Source organism: Pararge aegeria, chromosome 21, assembly GCF_905163445.1.
Source record: "Pararge aegeria chromosome 21, ilParAegt1.1, whole genome shotgun sequence".
NCBI lineage: Eukaryota > Metazoa > Arthropoda > Insecta > Lepidoptera > Nymphalidae > Pararge > Pararge aegeria.
In genome coordinates, this window is record NC_053200.1 from 9,008,841 (window position 1) to 9,015,282 (window position 6,442).

A 6,442-nucleotide genomic window follows, 5' to 3' on the forward strand; every position below is an offset into this window, starting at 1 on the left:
ACTGGGTTAGCGGTGCTCCTTTTCCTGCTTCGCTTAATGGGCATGATGCCTACTTGTGGACAAACCCGCTCGGGAATCCAATCAAACCTGAAATGTAAATCGTTTCATATCACTCGACGTTACTTCTATACTTCAGGCGTCTAGACATTCATCTAGATGCATTTGGCCAATAATAAAAACAACGAAAATTATTTTTACTACATCTGAAAATCCAAAAAGAGACTGTAAAATTTCTGACATCCCGTGAGATTGATGTTTTTTAGAACTTTTAAAAAGAAACAGTCCCACCATAAATTATCTTAACTAAACTGTAACGGTTTATTCAGCGCACTGTAAGATAGTAGTATTTTCCGACTTACTTGAGACTTTTTGTTGTATTTAATTTACAATTGAACTATAAATTATAACTGAAGTCTTATTCGGGTGTATAAGCTATATTACTGTACAGTTTCATCAAAATCCATTCAGTAGTGTTTGCGTGAAAGGTTTACAAACATCCGCACATCATCACAAACTTTCACGTTTATAATATTCATAGGATAGGATTAACAGGTTAGTAGGATATAAGTTGGAAGAAGGATTACAACCTCTTTCGAAATGTCTGTCTGTTTGAAATTACTCTACAAGTGTACCTGTCCCGAAGTCAGATGATTCTAGTAAGAAAAAGTAAGAAATAAACAACATCTATACATCAATCTTCAAATGCTGGGTAATAATAATAATAATAATAATCTTTATTGAAAGGTATAAACCCAGTTATAAGAATATAAAAAGATAAATTAAATAACAAAATAATAATAATAAGTAACAGTATTGCAATATAAAAATATTGCAAACTCACGTCCGTCATAATAATAATCATTAATTACATAGTTCGTCATAGTTTATGGGTTTTCTTATACCTAACCTTTACAAAATCACTAAGAGCATGTACAATTACAATAGATACAATGTAGCCGATATATGTAAGTGATAATAAATGACCAACAATGACCTCTGAAGCAAAGCCAATTTTAAAAAGGCTTCATGTGGCCGGTGACTGGACAGCGATAATTTCCTAACTCCGGGCTTTTACTGAGAATTTCTTGATAGAAAACCCCATGAAGTACCTAACAATTTCTCCTCGACCGACTCGTGAATGGAAGCTAATATCTCGTGATCTTTAGTCGAATATACTTACCACGTAACCTAAGCCAAAAAACCAAAGCAGCCAAAAAAATTTAGGTCTTTTGTAAATAAATTAAAGTCACGTATTGTATAAAATATGCTGATTTTATGTAAACAGGCATAAAATAAATTCTCCTATAGACACAATTGCATCTGATTGCATATTCTTTGGGCGGTGTTTGTATCTCTTGAAATGCAGCGGTGCAATGCAATGAAAGCGAAATCCTATAATGAGATCTTTTACATACAGCTGGGTGCTTTATTGAATTGAACATTTTAATCAATATTGTATGAGTGAAATGTTTTGGAACATGGTATGTTTTCTTTTATTCGATAAATATCATCATCACCATCATTATCAATCCATTATAAGCTCACTACACAGCATGGGTCTCCACTCAATTTTTTTCCGCGATTTTTTTTGTCTGCTTTTATTTTCGGTGTTTTAAAACTCGCGCCATTCTTTAGTTTTCCTGGAACAAAAGTATCCTACGTACTTCTACAGGGTGCAAGCTATATAAGTATAATATATGTGATCAATTTCATCACAATCGGTGATAGTTAAGCTGAACATAGATAACTGTCGAACATACCCACTTTTGCATATATAATATTAGTATGGATAATATATATAACCTAATTCCGGGATGGTTTGCCACTTTCCTTCACTTCACTACTATCCCGTAGTGAAATGAAGGATAGGTGCCACTTATTGATAACTATTTATACTAAATTGCTAAAACCACGTCATGATTACGAAACCGATAAGATCTCCGTTTTCCTAATTCCTTTGAATCCTCACTTGAACCTGCTAACTAATACTTGATCTACAAAGGAGTTAGGTTCTAAGTACGGCGCCCTAACTGTCCCAGCTTTCATTTCAAATCTTGGCGATTAAAATTCAAATGTAAACAGAAACCAGTCATCACCCGTGTTGGAACAACAATAAATAATGCATTTAACGCCCCATTGTTGTGTTAATCACCCGTTCAACCCAGATAGGGTGAAAACACTGAGATTTGCAAGCATTTTAACGTGAACTATATCCGACACTAGTTTGCTAGCAACTAGTTTTCAAGCAAGACTTGTATTTTCATAATGAAATGTCCCGTTAAAATACTTTTTGAGGCATTAAAAAAGCCGCTCCGTCTAGTTTATATGTAGCCTGTTGCCTAGGCCATGAATGGAGCTTTCTAGGAAATCAATTAAACAAATGACATTCTCGATTAACATACGAGACCTTAAGACGTGATTGAAATTTTATCACTATCTAACCTAGTAGATTCCCGCAATATAGCTCCTTGAACATAGATAAGACTCTAAGTACACACGGACTGCATTAGAACTGCACGCCAGCTACAAAATTGCGGTTTCAATGCAGTTAAATCAACTGCAATAGCATTGGGTAGTGGGGTAGTTGACCGGTCTCGATAGCTATGCAGTTCTATTTCAGTTTAAATGCAGTTTTACCGCACTAAAACTGCATCCAAACTGCAATTTTAAATCTGGCGTGCAGCTTAGAGCTGTCGCAGTCTGTATTTGCTTACTAAAAAAAATAAAAAAAACAAGTCGAAATAAATAACCTAGACAAGAATAAAAATTGATAAGATAAGTTTTAACTAATCTGTCTTCAACATATGTTTTACAACAAATTTTTTCCGTTTTCTTTTAAGGGTTTTTCGGAGAGCGTCATGATAAACCAAAGTCGTCTTTGACAACGATTACATAGCCCCATGGTTTTTCCTCGAGACGTGCCTAAGTTACACAATTAAAATAGGTAGATAATTAAGTTTCTTCTTGACCAAGATATTTTCTCTATAATTGTTTTACAGTGACAGTTGAAATAATCTTATAGTGGACATGTAAGATCTAAGAATATCTAAGTAATTAAGGAGGAAATTTATAGCAACGTACCTAAACGTACCTACTACTTTTGACATTTGGCGCAACGGTGAGCGCTGTGAATTTAAGTAGGAGGTCCCGGGTTTGATTCCCGTTCAATGTTCTCTGGTATGTTCTTGAGGCTTTAGCCGTGGCTAGTTAGTTATCCGCCCTAGAAACAAAGGCCGAGTGGCGCAGTGGGCAGCGACCCTGCTTTCTGAGTCCAAGGCCGTTCGATTCCCACAACTGGAGAGTGTTTATGTGATGAACATGAATGTTTTTCAGTGTCTGGGTGTTTATCTGTATATTATAAGTATTTATGTGTATTATATTCATAAAAAAAAAATTATCAGCTATCTCAGTACCCATAACACAAGCTACGCTTACTTTGGGGCTAGATGGCGATGTGTGTATTGTCGTAGTATATTTAATATTTAATTTATTTAAAGACGTGCCGCTAATCGATTTAGTGTTCCGTTTCGATGTCGCGTAGAAACCCATTAGGGATAAGACTACCATACTCCTTAACATTTTAGGCCGCTACCATTTAGACTGCATCATCACTTACCACCAGGTGAAAATGCAGTTAAGGTCTAACTTGTAGTGGAATAAAAAAAAATATCATGCTGATACCTATTTACCTTTATATTACTTTTAATATCAGTGAACTTGGTAATCTAGATATAACATAAAAACTAGCTTTCCGCGTCTCTCTATTTATCCGCTGACTCTAAACTGCGCAATAGATTTTGATGCAGAATTCACCATTGAATAGATTTTCACCGATGGGTTTTATTCGTCATCACCGGACAACTACAGGGCTAAAATCATAATTAAATGCAATAAATTCAAATTCCAATTTCTTTTATTCCAAGTATGCCTAATACAAGCACATTTGTAACGTCAAGATGGTCTGTTTGTAGTGACTATACCATCGTTACTTACAACCCATTACACGGTCTCCTCTCAGATTGAGACGTGTTAAGGCCGTACAGCAATTTCAATATTACTTGCTTTAACGGTGAAAGACAGCATCCCGAGGAAATCAGCATGCTTCAGAGTTCTCTATAATATCTCAAAAGGGACTCTAACAATTGTCGCCACGGTGCACTATAAACCCTTTTCATTCCGAGACTCGTGTATTAGCGTAATTAAACTTCCCCAATAAATTACCCCAGAGAACCCTGGCTTTTTCATGACCAAAAAGGATCATATATCGCCCTTCCTCTGTCCATAATCTCAATGAAATAACAAGAGATGAATATGGAATATTACAAGTAGGTAATTAAAAAACACGATTGCCGAATTCTACGATATTTCAATTTTGAATATGCAAAACGCTGACCTGTAATATAATAAATGAACTTTGAAGTTTGAATTTTATCGCCATACCATATCGTACCATAATAAAGCCTTTATTTCCAACTGTAAAACATTCGCATTTGTGTTTACACATAACAATTTTTAGTCGTACATAGTAATTGATAAATTTATTCATTGTAATTTTAGTCAGTTTGTTTATATCAAAATTTTACAATCATTTGCTATCTTAACTTTAATCTTAATTATTTTTGTTGATTTACTTTGTCATTTATAAAATCGTTGTATGTCAATGTTAGGTATTCTACGTCAATTGGAATGCCCATTTTTGGGCATAGGCCTCCTCCATCCTTTTCCATCTGTTTCTCTCGTTCTCCAATGTTTTTTTTTAATATAACCTGTAACACTCAGGATGATGTAAGGACACCTCATACATCAAAATCTGATCAGACATTAAAAAATAAGGTGGAATGAAGGAACTCACATACATACATACATATATTGGTACATACATACATCCTCAACACTGAAAACATTACACTTATTTTTTGGTCAGCAGTACAAAAATCAATAAAAGAGCTTACGCATATATCATATAACATATGGTTCTAGGAAACAGGATCTAGTTAAAAATGTTGACATTATACATCTCGGTTTAAATACGTAAAATCCAGAAGCTTTTACATAAGGAGTTGTTTTGTTCTTAGCAATGTTGAAATACGATAATGTAGTTTAAATTCATGTCATGTTATGGCAAGATAATAGGCTAAGATGAAACTGACTGATATGGATAACCGCCAATTTAAGCCGCTAGTAGAAACTACTGCGTAACTATTGAGATTCCTTATTCTGTTTGATATAGAACACAATTTATATCTTTATTTCGTTTTCTCATTCAGTTTGCTCATAACATAAGTTACGAATGGTCTTCAGAATACGTAATAAACTTCAAGAAAAACATATTTTGTAGACCAAATATTTAATTTTAAATTAGACATTAAATCAGACTATTTATTCATTATCATCAGCATCACTTCAACCGATTGACGTCCACTGCTGGACATAGGTCTTTTGTAGAAAGTTTCAAAACCTAGGGCGTCTATATCGAGCCGCGGTCTAACTCGCTTGATGTCATTTGTCCGCCTCGTTGTGAGTTGACTAACGCTGTGTTTTCTGGTACGGGGTCGTCATTTCAGCACTTTGGGACCACAATTTCCGTATACGAGCCACAGCAGGAGCGTCGTACTTAGATTCATGCCGTTCGCTGTTTCAAAGGTTGCGCATTCTTCCACTTATACCGTGCATGTATATCTTTGGAATCAATCACATTTGTCAAACGAAATGACCATCTGTTTATGAAAGCAGTTGACCTTAACCCGACGAATACTAGACAAGTTAGCAGACTAATACTTACACATAAACTCTGCTTTCTACCTCAAAAGTAGTTATGCCATGTGCGTAAGAATATATAACAACTTTTCGAACTTATTTTTATCACCAACGGTTGTCTATAAAAGATAGAGCAGATAGCAATAAGACCGCCTTTACACACTGCCTGTATCCCTCCTCCTTACCAACTTACAGAGCAGTGAGCAGTGAACGCTATGGTCTTATAACAGGATGACATGGAACAGGCCTAGGTTCGCTTCGATTCAAATTTCTAATTCCAGACCAGGCTAGTCTGGACGCTTTGGCAATTTACATACCGACAAAGAAGTAGCGCAAAAAGATTAAGCGTTCTTGTAAATGCCGTATCGAAATCGATTAGGTTCATGGGATTAATACAACTGCCATAGCCCTAACAGGTTAGCCCACTACCACCTCATCACTTAACACCAGGTGAGATTGCAGTCAAGGGCTAACTTGTAGTGGAACAAAAATAAAATACCTTTAACGAGAACCGCTCGCTCCATCGGCTGGAGTTAGTGCGTAATTAAAATATCTATGCCAAAGAGAATATGGGCCCTGAGTGGTATAAACAGAAAAAGTTTATATACCTAGCTATCGACAGATTATAAATGTAAGTAAGTAATGAATAGCTACATATCGCTGATTGTAGTAGTTAGCGGGATTG